This window comes from Rhea americana, unplaced genomic scaffold, assembly GCF_003343005.1.
Source record: "Rhea americana isolate MKP2758 unplaced genomic scaffold, rheAme1 scaffold_74, whole genome shotgun sequence".
NCBI lineage: Eukaryota > Metazoa > Chordata > Aves > Rheiformes > Rheidae > Rhea > Rhea americana.
The window spans coordinates 2,038,449-2,056,394 of NW_028186912.1; the positions used below are offsets into that span (position 1 = coordinate 2,038,449).

The 17,946-nt window shown below is 40.7% G+C and overlaps 1 protein-coding gene across 1 annotated transcript in view; it reads left to right on the forward strand.

The window, feature by feature from the left end:
* Positions 1-10,230, forward strand: part of ENC1 (ectodermal-neural cortex 1) — a 53,809-nt gene extending 43,579 nt beyond the window's left edge. Inside the window, exon 3 of the mRNA XM_085322090.1 lies at positions 10,206-10,230. The gene's annotated coding sequence lies outside the window, so the exon portion shown is untranslated. The remainder of the gene's footprint in view (positions 1-10,205) is intronic.
* The last annotated feature ends 7,716 nt before the right edge of the window (positions 10,231-17,946 follow it).

A 17,946-nucleotide genomic window follows, 5' to 3' on the forward strand; every position in this document is an offset into this window, starting at 1 on the left:
TCCTGGGAAGGGGAGAACTGAAATAATATTCCAGAGTTTCTTCTAAAAGCTTTTTCATTTCAAAGCCAATTAAAAGAAATAATACAGAAAAAATTCCTACACCATAACCAAATCCCATTTAATGTTTAGTTATCTAATAGCAGTAGATAGTAAAAGGAAGAAAGCTGAGCAAAAAAAGAGCTTGTAGGAGCCAGAAAAAGAAGGCACAAATTCAAGTTTTAACTGTGAGAACAAAAAAGGTTTCAGAGTGACTGTCAGCTTCCCCAGATGAGAAATGCTTAGTCTGTAAATGTTAGATACGCTGGGAAACTGAATGGATCTTTCACTCCTTCCCCTCACTTACAGAGGGTGTTGTGATAAAGTGAGATTGCCAYAGATATTTTACAAAATAAATTTTTCAACGCCTCAGCCTCAGACTGTGGTTTGCAGCTGCCAGAGGTCTGGGTCAYATTCAGGAGATTGTAGGAAGTCATGCAAAACGAACGTGAAAAAGAAAAACAACTGTTTTTCCAACATAAGCCTTTGTAGTGCTGGTTTCATTTCAGGGCTGCCATCTTGCTATAGCATTGGRGTAGTGGCTTGTAACGGAGTGTGTGTGCCTGTGTGGAGCAGCTTGCTGTACTGAGAGAAAACTACCAGTTAGCTGAGCAAGCAGAGCACCGGGGATGCCTGGCTTGCAGCTGAGGAAGAGGAGGTGGTGCGCCTCTCCCAGCCCGGGCACAGGGCACCTCGTTCACATGCACCTTCCTCTCTCATACCTGATACTCCCTTTTTGAATGCTCGTGCTTACGAGGCGGTTTGAAATGGGGTTGTAAGAACAGGATTTTGTCTGCTCTTCAACAGGTTTTCAGATATTTTGTGAGTAGGAGAGCAACAGAGTGGCATTTTGTAGTATGGGTCCTCTACAGACATTGTACCGGGAGTAAAATTTTAGCTTATTTCTCTAGGGGAGGGAGAGGAAGGCGGTCGTTGGACTACGGACTGTGTGGGGCCAGAAGGAGATGATGGGGGAGGCTGTGCCGTCTCCTTGGCTCCTGCAAGAGCACTCTGGTGGGGATGTACCTTGACAGTGACYGTGCTGCAGTAAATTTACAGCCCTGTTCACTGGGAGGAATGAAGAGTTCAACCAGGGTTCAAGAGATGTCCTCTTGAACATGGAGAGTCAGCCAGGGCTCCCCCGGCTTTTTTAACAGGCTTTTCGAAGAGCGTTTGACTCTGAAGTGCTCTAATCGCAGGAAAAGGGCAACGGGAAACATTACCCCAGGAGAACTGCTAAGTAGGAAGGCCTGGCCTAGCAAAAGCAAACAAGACTATTTTAATTACCTGTRAGAATACCAAACACGCAAGTGGGAGGCAGATTTGGGTGGTTTGGTGGCCATTGCGGCTGCTGAAGTCCCAAAGAGGTCAGAATAGYATAGCTGGGTTTTGGTATCCTGTGCCATTTTTATGCTTAACTTTTGGGTTAAGAGAAGGTGTAATCTTTTGCTGAGCAGCTGAATACTCTGCACTCGAGCAATGTGTAAGCTGAGCCCCGCAATTACAGTTCTTTCTGGTCCTTCTGTCCTTCCTCTGAGGAACAGCCTGAGGGCCTGGCATAATCATCTCCCAGCATCTTTACTTAAATAAGCAAATACACTATTTTTTTCCCCAGGTCCAGATATTTGCTTGTGACAAGGATCCAGTGGTTATGTTAAAATAAGGATGCTATCTATTTAAGGCAAAAAAACCCAAACAAGTCTAATTTTCCATTGGGTAATGCCATAGACTTGTTTGCACACCGAGGGCTTAAAGGCATCCTATGCCTTTTATACTATAGCTAAATAAAATATGTGGCTCTGCCTTGAGGCATCATGACTGTAACTTGTTTTTCTTCTGGAAAGGTGTTTTCTATCCTGGCTTTGTTATAAAACACACCCTATTTAACAATAAAAAAGCTCTTGAAAATCTAACAGTGCCATCCAAAATGATGAGTATTTTTTTTTTGTGCTTGAGCTACAGTCTTCAAATATTTTTAAAAGAGTTTTAAAGCAGTTTACATTTCTTGGACTGCTGAGCAGGACAGGGCTCCAGAAATGAAACAGAACAATACTCCTGCCCASTTCCATGAAACCCCTGTCAGGGCCAAAGGCTTGCGTGAATGTATTATATGAAGAAAGAGCTTTCATCTCGTACAGAGGCTTTATTGTSCTCCAGAAAGAGTTTTGGAACCGTCTGAATTTTTACTTTTTCTTTGCCCTGAGTACCCAGCCTCAAACAGCTTGTTGTGAAGCTCGGAATCCTTAATCGCGACTGGTCGGGACAGACCTCTTCCTCCAATATGAGTATGAGTTGTATTAAATTGTAATGTAATCTGGGGGAAAAAAATAGAAGCCTGCCTAAAAGGTTATCAGATCTAGTGCACTTTTAGTGGGATGAGGAGGAAACACAGCAGTGGTAAACAAATGTAGAAACTATTGTGACTGCGGCTTAGAATCACCAGGAGACCAATTAACACCTTTTTGTTAGGATTAACTATTATGCTGTTTGCAGCAAGAGCCTGAAATTGGTACTCCCTTGTAGTTCAAAGTGTGACTACATTGCAGTTACAAGGGAAGTAGAGATCAAAGCTTCCAGAACAAATAATTACATGAAGGTAAATTCCATCTGATGTAGGAAGCTGCAGAAGCCTCCAAAGAATAGCAAATAGTTTGGCGCAGAGTGGCGTGTGGGAGGGTGAGCAATACAAAAGACGGGCTTTCAAAGGGAAAACGCCTCTCCTCAAACGATCGAGGGAATCGGCTGGTCTAAAAACCATTTAGTTRTATGGGGCTGCTCTTTGCTGTGTCAGCAGCTCCATTATGCAGCTTTATTTTCTGAGCTTCATCACTCAGATGAACCAGTGCTAATACGTAGCATAGCAAGTCTGCGTGGGGTCTCTTTATTCGTCTGGGAATTTTAAAGGTAATTAAGGAGGAAGAAGCCCATTGTGCTATACTTGGTGACTGTTTTATTTTCTTGATGTTGGTACTATGCCCAGGAGAGGAGGTTGGAGGGCGGGAATARTGGAATTCCCCTTACTGCCTCCATGTTCCTCTTGAGGCCTTTCAGTGGTAGTTTGCCAATGAGAAACTTATATTTAAATAAGTAACTCTGGAATTAATTGAAGTCTCTGCTTTGATGTAGTGTGTGCTTAGACCATATTGTCCCTAATTTAGTCTCTGAGCCTAAAGTAGAAGGGACTTTCTTTTTTCACCTAAAACACCAAATGAGCTCCAGGCCCTGAGCGACAGTTGTGGTGTCTTAGTGGTTTTCTGAGTTAATCCACTTTTTTTTTTTTTTGCTTAAAAGTGCCAATGAATTGGGAAAATGAAAGTCGAAGAGTTCATAAATTTGCACTGCTTTAAAGAGCAACGACCTACGTGAGGAGAAAAAAAAAAAAAGGAAAAATCAGATTTTCCATTCTGACAATTTCAAAGCTTAGTATTTCTTTGTTATTTGTTTTTCCCTAGTTTGACAGATGCCAAAACATATCTTTAAATAAAGAGTTAAACTGACAGAAAATCTACAGTGCAAACAAAAAAATAGTCTTGCTTTGGCTAGCATATGAATGAAAATTATATAGCACAGATGTACCTGTCCTGAAAATGAAATAAATTATTAAGACCTCTATAAAAGACCCTGCAATTTCTCTCCTTCTAATTAGAGGCTGGGAACATTTAATTTTGTGAGCAGCCTCCTCCTTATTCTCTTAGGTTATAAAAGATGTATTCCTTCAAAGAGCAGGCGTCATGGAATAGTAAGTTAACACTTGAGCATGGAGTTGACTCACATGTTTTCTCTCCGCTTGCACGAAGTTGATCACTTGTGCTCCTGTGGGCCTCCTGAGGTAGATAAAATATCTGTCATACATTTAAAAATTTATTGTGTCCTAAGGGTGTTCTGGATGATACCTGCACTGGGTTAGGAAAAATTGTGTGTTAGCTGAACTGGCTCAAAAAACTATGTGGTTTCATTCAGGTTTGTTTCAATTTAGCTTACACTGGCAGGAATTAGTTTAAAAGCAACTAAATAAGGTRTATTTTTAGTGATAGAGATTTGAAGCTGTTATACTAGAAAAAAATGTTGCAACATCTTAATTGGTATATTAAACTAGGTTTTAGTTGGTATATTAATTAACCTAGGTTAGTTAAACAGCTTCARATCTCTATCTTGTAAGAGAAAAGGATTTAGGCCTAGATATCTCTCCTTCCCTCTCATGGGCAATGCAGTAGTGGAGCTCACTGATTTTATATATATACATATATATGTGTGTGTGTATGTGTGTATGTATATGTATATATACACAYATATATAAAAAACATCGAGACTGGAACAAGGAAAGTTGTTCCTACAAAARCAAACAATTTTCTAGGCAAGTTTTATTTCCCCCTCCCAAATTCTCCATTTTTCCCCAGCTGGAAAATCTAATGACAACRTTGTCTGGCAAGTCAACATTCATCAAAATAATTTTATTTTTAGAGCCAAACGAACGCTTTCCAAGCTATTGCCCTTTGGTCTGGTCTCTTGGAGGTGCCAGGAGCATCCTGGAGTGGCTGCTGGGTTGGCTGCAGGGCTGTGTGCTGGGGGTCTGGGCACCGTGACCGAACGGCGATGCCCTGGGGTCTGCCCTGGAGCTGGGCACCTCCCTGGGGGCCGGAGGACCTGGCGGTGGCCTCCTCCCTCCCTCTTGGGAAAAATGGGTCTCAGAGCTCCAGGGATCTTGTGTGGTGCTGGGAGATCTGAAGGCGTGTGTAAATTCGTGTCACGCTGATGTAGGCTGACTGTTTTGAGTAGRTTCTGAATTTCCCACCAGAGTTATTTTAAAAATCTTCCCTTTTTTTCCCCCAAAGCTCTCTATTTCTGATCAGTGTGCAGCACGGAGCAGCTGTCAGTCAACGAAGTAGCGCTAACCCACCATGTCTTCCCTCCGCCGTATACAAACAGAAGGAAAAGGAAAGTGCGTGGCTGTGTGCTGGCGCGGTGTTTGCCCAGCGCAAACACGCCGTGGCTCCCGCCTGGGCCTGCTGGCCTGGCCTGGCAGCAGCGGCAGTGTCCTGCTCGCCCACCTGCCCCCCGGGGACATCCCCCCTACTCAACCTAGCAGGTCCTGCTGGCCCTGGCACTGACCCTGGCCCCACTAGGCTGGCACAAGCCCTGGACCGGGAGGAGTGAGGCCGCGGGAACCGGCCCACCGCGTTTCCCAGCGGACGGGCTTGTGCCCCAGTGCTGGGTTGGTGGGGGGGCAAAGTGCTTTCTGCAGGATTGTTGGAGCAGGCAGCAAAGGAAAGGCACTTGTACCTTCCCCTCTTCCTTGTACACAAGGTCATTTTTAAAGCTGGCAAAACTTGTGTTTAGGTAAGGTTGATGTTTTGACATCAGCTGACAAAAGCCAGGAAACTAGCACTTTGCGCTGACCCTGGGCAACTCACTAACTCCCAAATGTTTGTTTTCACAACAGTGTGAGTTAAGGACTGAATTTAACTTATGAATTTCCTGGCTTTTGTCAGTTTGCCTTACAGCCATAACCTGGTTTGAACATATTTCTTTCTGCATTTAATATTAATGCTGGAAGTGCTATTTACAATAGCCATCTTCTAATGAGTGGGAAAGAGTACAAAGCATTTCTAGAGGGGTAACATAAAGTGTTTGAAATTGGTAACAGGCATAGAGGCTGCTGGCAATGGATCACTTATAATAAATGATCTTTTTGTTTTTACTCATTAAGAGGTCAGTTCCATAAAAAAGGAACATTTCTTACTCTTTTAGATGCTCTTATCACAAAAAAGGCTATTATTTTACTTGCTGCCTTTCAGAGGCAGAAGGGGAACTGTTTGTATCAAAGAAACTGATTATGGCCTTAAAAGACCGTTTAAAAATACAGAGTGCGTTTGTCGAAACCCTTAAAGGAGGGACTCTTGCTTGGTTCACTTTGATGAATTTAACTGCAGCTTCTCTTGATGGCTCTTTTTCCCTCTATTTGAGGTCCAAGTATAAAAGCTTGCAGTGCCCTTGGATGTTAATGGGAGGTTCATTCCTACATGAACTGGGCAAAATTCATCCTTCTCTTGAAACCAATAGAGTTACTCACAGGAGATAAATTCCCAGCAGTGAATAACTCAACCTGCACATAGTACATGATTTTTTACACAGTAAAGAGTACTGACTTACTTGATGGCTCATTCCACTGTCTTTTGTTACATATGTGGTTGTCCAGGAATTAGAAAAATTAAAGGGAAGAGACAGGAAAAAAACCAGATATGTGTCATTAAAAAAATACTGAAACAGGACAACTCAGAACAGCTTTGAATTATGGTTTCTCAGAAAGAGTACTGAATTCCATGGCTGCTGAATCACACACACTGAGAGCTTCCTCTGTGCCTCTGAACCAGTTCTTGGCATATTTTAGCAAGTGCTGTGCATTCACTTCCTTATGGCCTTTGCTCTCATGTGATGCATTCCTAAGATACAGGATGGCCCATGTGCTGGATGTGCTTCCTGTGCGATTCATTCACCTTTTCATTAGATTAGCTCTTTTTTTTAATATGTTTTTGGTGGGAGAAGATTCCTTCCTGCCTTTGCTAAGATGGATTTAATAGAGCTGCTTTGCAGAAAAATGACTTCTGCCTCCCCTCCCAGTCAATCAAGAGGAGTTGCTTAGAAAGCTTAGAGCAATAGCCCCCTGCAGCTTGCTTACTTACTGATGCTAAATGACTTGCCCTAGTGCAGCCATCCAAGTTCCCTGACCTTCTCTGGGCTTGTTACGTGCTGCACAAATTCAACTCATGCTTTTATCTGGCACAAGCCTTACATTACAATATAATGACTTTTAATGTAGAACATTAAATGATGAACAAAGTCAACATGGCATGCCCTAGTGCTCTGATACTGACATTATTGGTGCTTGATTGTTTCAATGCAGCTATAATTTGCTGGTATTTAGGCCATCAGCCAGCTGAAGGGCTCATGCTAGAAAACATTGTGCCTGGGAGCTGGGTGAGCTGCTTTCCCTAAAGAGGAAGGCTGTGTTCTCCCAAGCAGATATCCTGGCCCATTGTGGAAGGCTGGCAGGGCAGCGAGCTGACACAGGGCTTGACATCGCCTACAAAGATTGTGCTCAGATCCTAGAGATAGAAATTGTCATTTGCTTGTTAGCCTCCTGCTGGCAGAAGCTCTATTTCCCTTTGTTTTGAGCTAAAGGCTCCCTTTCCCTCTCTGAGGTCTTAAAGGTTTCTCCATAAGAACAAAATAAGATGAAGAAAAGGGTTTTCTAACAATGGGTAGAGTTACAAAGAAGTGAATGACAGGCCTCGGCTGCCTGACAAGCAGCTGGAGTGAGGAGCTTTTGCGTGTGCAAATAGAAATCATTGTGCTGGGTGTTTGTGGAGTTACTTATTCATTAGATCTCTTTTCACAAAGTTAATGAACTTATGCAGCCTGATCCTGCTTCTAATTTTGTTGGTGCCAGTCACAGTTCTGTGGAGTTTGAGGCAGAAGAGATCACTGGACTTCTGAGCTAATCCTGAGTGTTACAGGCCACTACATTTTACTTGCAGATGGGTGTTTGGCTGAGGTCTATATCTTTCAGATTTTCTATCAGAAAGGCATTCAGTCTTGATTTAAAAGGGCTGGAGACTCTACCCTTGCTTTGGTAGCTTGTTCCAGAGGTTAACAACCCATGTTGTTGGATACTATTTTGAGTATATCTGGCTCCATCTTTTAGCTACTATTTCTTGCTGTGCCTTTTCCCATTAGATTACAGGGTGTTTCAGCATCCAGCACTACTTACTCTAATAGTCTCTCTTAATTGCACCATTTTTTTTCAAATTAATTTTGTGATTCTTTGCTGCAGCTCCTCCATTTTTTCAATGTCCCTTTAAAAAGAAAAGTAGTAGAGCACTGTGCAATGTTGTAGTACATGGCTCTCAGCAGTGCTTCACACTCAATGAAAACTTTATTTTTTCTATTTACTAGCCTCTGTTTATAGGATTGCACTAACAGTGTTTGCTGCTAGGGTGAAGTAAAATCCTGCTTCTGAAGGCCTGTTTGTTAGGCACTTGGGATTGCTTTAGTGCTGAGAGCTGAGGGTTTGAACAAGTGTCCCTCTCTCCTACCTTCCTATCCAGAGCAGTGTCTTCAGAGCCTGGGACTGGCAGGGGTCAGAGGCTGGTGAGCTAAACAAGGCCAAAATAAGTTTATGGTTTCTTTTTTTTTTTCTTTTTTTTTTTCCTCTGGTTCCACAGAGCAAGAAACTGGTTTTGGATATTCAGAAATTATCATAGTATGGAAATAACCTGGGTACTTTAGATACCCCTGCACAAAAGGCTTGCATGATTGCAAAGTGCTGCTAGTTTTGAGAAGGCCAAAAATTTTGGCATCCTCATTACTCTAATTTTCTCAGGGTTCATGCACCTCCAGCTAGGGATTTTCACTTCAAAAATGTGTACGTACTGTGAAAATTGTGTCCATACCTAGATAAAAGTGATGGAAAAGCTTTAAAGTGATGAAGAGTAACTCTCATGGATGGGCATTCATCCAGCACCTTCTAGACCTGGTGTGATAATGGCTGTTTGCTGCTTCATCTCYCTGGGTCTCTGCCTTGTTTTCCTCTTGCATCATTTGTTTGTCTTGTCCTGTCATTTCAAGAAAAACCTGTACACAGGGCCTGCTAGACACTCTGTGTCCACCTATAGTGGTGATGTGGGAGGAGAACATGGGCTCCCTCTGGCATTCGGGCTGCTCACAGGATCATCAGATTTGGGATGCGCAGGGCCAAGTGCGTCAGAGGGGGTTTGAGGTGAGGACATGGGTCCTGCTCCAGAATGGCACCAGAAGAGAAACCGGTCAGGGCAGCTTAGGCGTTGTGTGCACTGGGGAGCCTTACCAATTACACTGTGGTGGTTAAATTGCTGTAGTCAACAGGCATAAAGAATGCTTCTCCCTAGTTTCTCCAACTGAATTTCTTTCCAAAATAATATAAACTAAGACTAAAAAAAGACAAGATGTGCTTATGAGAATAGGGCTCTACAGCTCCTGCATCAGTCTGTATTCAGGTCCAGCTTATTTTGATACAAATTTGCAGTGTAGACAAGTTCTGTGGTACAAAAGGTGCTGGAAAACAATCATCTGACACGAGGATCAATTCTTCACTCTAATTTCTTAATATTTCAAATATTGAGAAATTCAGCAAAATACTCATTTTGGAATTGGAGGAAATGCAGAAGTGTCTGAAGTAACACAGAAGGAATACTATCAATGGAGTCTTGACAGAGGTTGTATAAGTGGACTGTGTATAAAATCTTAGCAGTAGAAATATCCTAGCTGATAATGAAATGCTTAAGCTCTTATATTTTGGCATGTTAATTGGTCCATTAATTGAAATGAGTATGTTTTGATCCCTGTAGTGTCAGGAAGTGAATGATTACACTGCATAGATAGCAAGTGTTGTAGCATCTAAAGGTATGGTGTGTATAAACCCTGTGCTGGTTAGGGAAGGGTTAGCCAAAGCCAGTAAACAAGGTGAGAATACAGCTCAGCTGAGCGCTGATAGAAATGGGAGGAAGCTGAGGTAGATTATGGCTTATCAGATTCTTCTTGAGACAGTGCAGCCCTGATGTGAGGGAATCTTGTTTGTAACAGTGTGCTGGTAAGTGCTGTGAGATGTTGCTGCCAGTCATGAAAGTCTCTGAAGGGTATGGTGGTTGTTTAGCTGGGGGTGAAGCTGAGTGTTACAGGTTAGCCAATGTGAAAACTAACTGTCTGTGGCAAGAAGAGGACTTGCTTCTTTCTCTTTACCTCTCTCATGGCTGTGTATTTATTTTCTGCCTTCACTTTGCTTTGACCCTCTGGATTCCCTGTGGGGTGGTTTGTGACTCAGCCTGTGCAGTATTAACTTGGTCATCCCTCATGCCCCAGGAAGAAGAAAAGTAAATGTGTTTCTCCTGGATTAGCAAGGTGAACCAGCTCAGGAAAGACTCTGACAAGTAATGAAGGAGTGGTGGTGGGGAAAGGTAGATGTACACAGGAGTGAGAAGAGAGGGAAGAAATCTCAGAGGGCAGAGGGCTCTGAGATTTGCTCAGCTGGCATAACTGCCTTAAACTTGAGATCTATGGTAAGTGGTCTCTGGGAAACATATGTACTGAGGAAAAGGATGGGGTCCAGCCCTGATCTTGATTATGTTTTATTTCAGAAGTTGGTACCCTGAAAGGTGAGGAACTGAGGCAGGAGTCAACCAGGCACCTACATCTGTGGGCACAGTTGCTGGTGGCTGCTTATTTCAGAAGGAAAACTAAGGTAAGTGACTAAAGCCATGGAATCACAACGGGAATTTGCAGAGGCTAAGCTTGCTGTATGCGAGTTTCTGAGCTCTGTCACCAGATGCTTGATGGAAGTCTTGTCTCCTGGAGCATTAGGGAAGTTGAATTGGACAGGTCCTGCTGAGGACTTTGTATGTGGCTGAAACCTTCTGTCTAGCCTTTAGGTCTTTAACCTTGCTAAAATGCTACTGCTCCTCTTATTCAAGAAATGAATATGGCTGAGTAATTTTCAAATAACATATAATCTAGGATCTCTCCTGATGTCTATGGTGGAAAGTGGTGTAATGAARTAGAAAGTGTACCAAAATGTTGGTATTGAAGACTTTGCGTCCGTACTAAGTGCATTTTATTTATTTATTTTTATTTCAGTTTYAATCTGCTCCTGTGAGCTGAAAGCCCATTGGCACTTGAAGTGTGCTAAATGTGCTCTCAGAATGTATCTTTYGATTTAGTTTCATCCAAAAGGAATCCAATTTGTATTCTTTGAGACAACCTGTGATGTAAATGAAAGCACTGTTAAGCGGTGATGTTTGGGATACAGTCTTTGGGATAGTTGCTTCAGAAGTGTRTTTCTGATCCAGACTAAAATGGTAATGTAGGCATGCTCTTCTTTTCTTGAKGACAATGTAGCTTTGAAGATGAGCATCAGAATACATAGCTAAAATGAAATTGTATTCTTGCCTTAATATATTACAATGTTTTGTTTCTGGAGACTGACAGGAGCTCTAACTCTGTTTAGCAAAGTGTTTAAATATTGACTCTGGAGGATTAACGTTTGTTCCTGCAAACTTCAGGCAATATTTGGGATTTGTACATGGTAACCAACAATTTATAAGAGAGAAGGTCTCAAAGCTTGACTGACAGATAAAYTAGACTTAAAGCTGARCAGAATGGAGTTTGATCGTTGCTTKGAATATATGGAACTGAAGTACAGACTTCAGTGAGCTTCTCTAAAGTCAGCTGGGAAAACTGCAAAGTAGGTGAATTGTCCTAAGAACCCAGAACAATCGTCCTCTTACCTGTGCAATGTTGTATATTGATAAAACTATGTAATCCCCGACAGAATGCAGTGGGTAGTTTGCTGTGACTCGAATCGCACTAAGGGCTCATGAACTAGCCCAGAGCTGGGAGCAAAGAGGGACCTCATGGTAAAGCAGTTTCTGTAAAAACTCTATTTATTATCTTTACAAGCAAATCCTGTTTTTCTTTTTAAAGTCCTCAAGGAAGGAAACGACGAGATCACACAGGAATTTATGGGATTTCTAAAATCCATGTGTACTCTGCTTATTTTTGGTTGTAGTGCTACTGACCTTGCTGCTCGTGCAGGAGACACATTTGGATCAGCTATTTCAATACAATCCTGAATGTGTTTTTAATCCAGAACACCACTGTAAGAATACAATCACATAATCTATTTACCATCTTGACATAAATGGTTAGCTTTCTTTAGCTTTCTGAGTGGTTGTGTTTTTTTTTTTTTTAATTATTATTATTATTTTTTTTTTGGTAGTACTTCTGGTATCTTCAGGGTATCTCATAAATTCATCATCACTGGCATTAGTGCAACTAACTCAGTTTCATTTTGTCACTTTCTGTTCTAATTTTAAGTGGAACATGTTTTCTCTCCTCTCAGGCTGACATTAATCACTTCAGGAAACACTTTGCTTTGTAGCCGGAGGCCCTCAGTCTTGCAAGTGTTCAGCCAGTAGTGATCTGATAAGCTTAGTGCTGAAAGTACTTTGTGAAAAGAGATTTCATTCATCTTGAATATTGGGTAACAAACTGTCAAGATTTCTCTTTCTTTTTAATACATCATTTCTATACAGCTTAGAAATCAGACAGAACAAATATCCAGACTAAAAAAGTGAAAAGAAATAATTAAATGAAACATGCTGCTGAACTCTTACTTTTCTTGCCTGGAGAGGAAATCCTATGTAATTATGTTATCCTGTTTGACTTGTATCATCCAGTTTACACATCAAATAATAAAAATGATGCATTATTATGTGACTTATGTGACAGTCTACAGTTCTACATACCAAAATAATACTAGGACCAAACTCAGTTTTCAGTTATGAAATCCAAGTGGAGGGGAATAGATGCTTTTAAAAAAGGAGGGGGGGGCTTGAATTCGGACAAAACTAGCAAGATTCAAGGAAAAAAATGAAACAGAAAACAGATCATGAAAGAACTAAAAAAATACACCCTTTGTTAACCTGACATGTCAAAATCTATGAATTTCCTTCRGAGTCCTGTTTTCTTCAAAGCTGGTAATGATTTGGGCTCCCGAAACTTGAAGCTATTTAAAGGCTCAGACTCTGGGAAGATGGTTCCTTCTTTAAGGAGTTCCCAAATCAGGCACCTAAAGCTCTGGTTTTCATTTATATAAGCAACCTCTGCATGTGTTTGCTTTTTTCTTTTTATTTTTTTTTWAATTCACTTTTACATTAAATGTACTCGCTGGCAAATACCTGACTCATTTCTGGATTTCCTGTTCTTGCCCAATGGGAACCTTACTGGGAGCGAGTGGAATGGCTGTTGTGTGAGCCAACCTAGAGGAGTGGGGAACTCAGGGGTATAATCCTGCCTTGGTCTGAGATGTTCCCATGAAGCCCAGTTTCATTAATCTTACCTAGACCAGTTTTTAAATGGGATTGATTAAGTGGGCCAAAATTTCTAAAGCTTGGTGAATGTGGAAAAATAATGTGGTGGGTTATGGGAAATGCATTGGTGAGCAGTAGTTTAGGATGTTTGCGAGCCTTTGGGCTGCAAAGCAACTCCTGTCTGAGAAACATTACCACAGTACTGTGCAGCTCCATTTATGTTTTAACTTATCTATAAAATGATCTGGCTTGTTCCGGCCTTTATTTTCAGTCTAGAGTCTAATGCATGTTTGAGTATCAGTAGGAATAGTAGGAAATATTCATTGCAGAATTGGCAGCAATATGGGTGAAAATAATAAAATACAAATGTAAGACAAAATCAGCTGTATAGTGTACTTTCCAAATACAACCTCAGTCTGAAATCTGTGGCAAGGATGAGTATGGTGGACTTCTGACTTTCATATTAACAGAGGTCCAGATCTGGCAGATTTGCTCACTGGAAGCTTATTCTGAAAGATGTTTAGATAATCAGGCTATCTTATTAAGGCAACCATAAATCAAGATGTGGTCATAGGTGTCCCTGGGGTGTTTCACACCTCTTGTACCTTATTATCAGATTTAACTTATTTTACTGTACACATTCTCTGTGGTGTTCCATCCTCAACTTGTAATATAGCATTTCACCAGTTGTGCAATTAGTATTCAGTTCTTTTTTTTTTTTTTTTTTTTTTCTAGTCTTTAAACTGTTAATTGAGATGAACATTAACCAAAAAGCAGGATAAACCTGACCATCACATTGCTTATTTAGCTTCTCTGTTGTAGACTGTAATGCTGGTTGTCAACATCTGTTGCAAGGTACAGTTTAGTCCTCTGATGCTAGTCAGTAAACAAGTGGGACCTGTAAAACATGTGCTACTGATAGTACAATATGCTAAAGAGATGAGGAGGAAACTGAAATAGTCTTTTAGATTTTTTCCAAACAGAAAAATCCYTTTCCTGCTTTATTTGGGATAAGGAAATGTGTAATTAGCAGTGTACTGTCATTCTGTTTCAGTTTTAATTCTGCAATTATATTGACACTGGGAACCATATAGGCAACTTAAAAAGGGGGGGGGGAGGTGAGAGAATCTTAATATTTAAATAGATTCCTGCTTCTGCTTTCTTCTACAGTAAGATGCRTGGCTATAGATTCCAAGTCATTCTTAAGACTGTTTTCTCCCATGCATGAGAAAATGCAGCATTTAGAAAAACAGGTACTATTCCCTGGATGGTACCTTTAAGTGTTACTGCAATACAAACAATCAACACCTCTGGGCATACAGTTTTCAAATCTTGCTCTCAGCTGGGCCAGCTGAGGGATTACTAGCCTACTGATGCTGAAAGAGCTGTGTATTGCAGAGTTTTATTAAAAGCTTTCTTCACTTTGTAAAGCAATCTCTGTGCAATTGGTTCATGATCTTGCAAAGCAGGCATCTGGCTGACAGTATTTCATTGAGGTTTTAAAGGGGAAAAGCCAGGTCTGAAGAAAACTAGTGAAGTAGTTTTAAATGTTTTGATGAGATGTATCCCTTGTATGAACTCAGACTTACTAGATTTTTAAAGTTATAATTTTAAAAAGAAATGTCAAGAAAACACTCAACTATCTGGGGGTGGAGAGGGGAAAAGGACCAAAAGCCCTCCACATAAAATAACTCTTGACTGAGGCAGATTGTGATCTTGTTTTGGTCTAAACTAAAATGTAAGATAGTTTAGGAAGTTATTTGTTATGGCCAAATAGTTACAAAGTGATAGATCATGGAATATGCAACTAGGGTTGGTCCTTTTTATTGATTTCTTTAAGAAAATAGATATACAAGGATGTTTCAGCAATAAAAATGATGCATCTTTTGCAAATGAAAYGTCTACTGTTTGTGCAGTCAGTTGGTGCTACATCAGAGACCAGACTTGCTCTAGGGTTAATGCTCTTATTTTGAATTAATAAAACCTGGCCAGTCTATACTTGATTTACATTAAGCTGAAATCGGGCAATGATTCTTTACCAGTATAATATTGACATCTTTCTGCTTYTGTTTCAGATCTCGGAAATGATTTTTGTGTGAAAGCTTGTTCATATTTCACCAAACAGTAGCAGTTAATATATTAAGTTATTGCTGCTTCTTACAAAACTCGCTGGATTTCTTTGTAAATGATCTGCTTTAGGAATGTAAAATTATAACAGAGTATAAAAGAATCAGGTTTTGAAGTATTGTTTTGGGGCAATATACTGAGGTTTAGTGGTTTTGTTTATTTGAACTAGGAGGGAACAGATCTGCCACAAAGCAAACTTTGCCCATCAAAGAAACTAGTTGTTTTCAAGGAGCAGAGCATCATCCCAAGGCTTTGAACTTTAAGACCCATCCAGTTGCTCTAGGAAGAGTGCTTTTCTTGGGATCACCATGCTATGCTGTATTTTGCTCACTGTGTAAGAAGGGCACAAAAAGATGGGTTATACTATTTCTTAATTCAGGGGCTTAGTTGAACTGCGGTCTAKATGTGTTTGTGTATAGTTTGAACCATTTGAGATCTTCTTGATTTGCAAGTCGGTGAATACCARGAATACCCTCCAAATACTGCATATATGTATTTCTGCACTAATTCCTGCATGTATTTATTTTCAAGTTTAAAATCTGTAATTCATCAATACAACTATATTCAACTGAGTAAAACCACTCTTTTGTTTATGAGGAAGTTTTCTGTTTGACAGCCTGGCACTGAGGATTGTTGTGACTGGCATGTCTCCCCACAACGCACAGGTCAGACACAGGCAGCAGAGGGTTAGTCTGTCTCAGGGCCAAAAATGTGGTATGCCTGAAGCTGCTGGTCAGGACAAATAAATACAGTGTCCTTGGACATGATGGGAGAGCGGGGTTTATTGTTTAAAAATGTGTTTATGCAAATGACACACAGAAATAGCAAGCCAGCTTTTAATTTCCCTAAGCTGTTCACATACTTTTCTAGAACCCAACTCAATTTGGTGCTGACTGAAGACATGGAAAATGACACCTCCCCTGGAAAGGATTTTGCTTCATTTATGACTTTTGGGGGAGAGGAAAAAAAAAAAAAAAAAAAAAGGATAGTCATCTCTGAATTATGTGGATGTAAAACTTTGTAGACCACAGCAATCAGGCTATCAGTTTGTATTAATGTTTGCAAGCATCTCTGTAAGAGACCAGAATAATTTCTCAGAACTTAAATGGGCTTTGTACATGGCAAGTTTTCTTGGCTGCACTGAGCTGTTAGCTTTCACTTCTAACTGAAATACTTCTGTACTATAAAGGGATATATTTCTGTCTTGCTYTTCTGAATGCTCTATTGGCTGCTCCCTAACTAGTAAAAAAAATAATAATAATAATAATGAAAACATAATTTTTCATGAGGAAAAATGTCTTAAGCATACATGACATTCTCATCACCTTTCTCAATTTTTATATTTCTATAGAGCAGGGAGATCCTTACTTCACCGTAGCAGGTAATAATAAAAGACCAAAGAGTAAGTGACTTTCCTGAGGTTATCTGTGTTGATATGAGGTGGTGGATCTGGGTCTTCCAAGTCTTGGGCAGGTGTCTGSATCGCCAGACTGCCTTTGTGTTTCCTACTGCTTTTTATTTTTAACGGTAGTTCAGCTCTGCTAGAACTGGCAATGTTAAATTATAATATAAACAAGAGAATACCTGCTTCTTTTAATCTTCCAAACCAGTCCTTTTCATCTGCTAAACCTATTAAAATTAGACCCAATGGCCAAGGAAGGCATAAACCTTCCTATGGGAAGAGGGGCCCATTCTGTGCAGCACTGAAATCAGAAATGGTCATTGTGAACCCTGGGAGAGTGTTTCCCCTCCTCTCACTGGCCTTGGTACTTGTATTATGTTGTTCAGTGTAGAAGCCAGGTATACAGCTCAGTCATTTTTCTTACCTGTGTGTTTTAGGTTGTATCTTGGCTCTGTGGACTCTATGCGGACTGTACTATAACTTCACTTCTATTATTTGTGATGTTATTGTGTGTAGTGAGTAGCTGAGGATCTTTTTAAATGTCTTATCTGAGTCAAAAATATCCTGGAAAACCCTTGCCCACAATGACAACAGAAAAGCCAATTCCAGAATATGGAGTTACCAAGATTTTCTTTAACTAAAGACCACTTAGCTTTTTAGCAGTATTTCCAAAATGTCAGGGTACAGTTAGATGGTATTTCTGATCATAATTTAGGCTTCAACTTAATGTTGGTAGGAATGGGTATTCTTTAACAGCAAATTGGTACATCTGCTTTGTTTAAAATAACGAATTATCAGGCTAAAACATTCTTGGGAATACCTGGTCTAGATAATGACTTTTGTCTACAGACTGAGGTTGGAAGYAAACGGCAAAAACTGAACCACAGGCAGTTCCGCCTGAMCGTGAGGGGGAATTTCTTCCCTGTGAGAGTGACGGAGCACTGGCACAGGTTGCCCAGAGAGGTTGTGGAGTCTCCTTCTCTGGAGATCTTCAAGGCCCACCTGGATGCAACCCTGTCTAACATGTTCTAGGTGACCCTGCTTGTGTGTGTNGGGGGGTTGGACTACATGATCTCCAGAGGTCCCTTCCAACCTCAACCATTCTGTGATTCTGTCCAACACCACCAAACTTTCAGACATTCCCCAAGATTTACAATAGCATTTTTTCCCTGCCTCCTTTAAGCACCTTATCCAAGAAGCATTTTACATTTTTCCTTTTCAAGATGTTTATTTTGGGAGTGTATACCACTGTCAAAAAAAAATCACGCAAACTATTAATAGTAACCTAAAATTTTATTTAGCATCTCATCTACATTGTCCAGAAGCTAAAACATTCTTGTGTATGTGTTCCTTCAACTGTGATTACTGAAAGTCGTTGAAGTAGTATATGGGAGTGAGGTGGGCCAGTGAAGGGTGGACTCTGGCTGTGTCAAATATTGCTCTGACAGCAAGGAGTGCTCTTCAGAGCAGCTCCATGGTGTG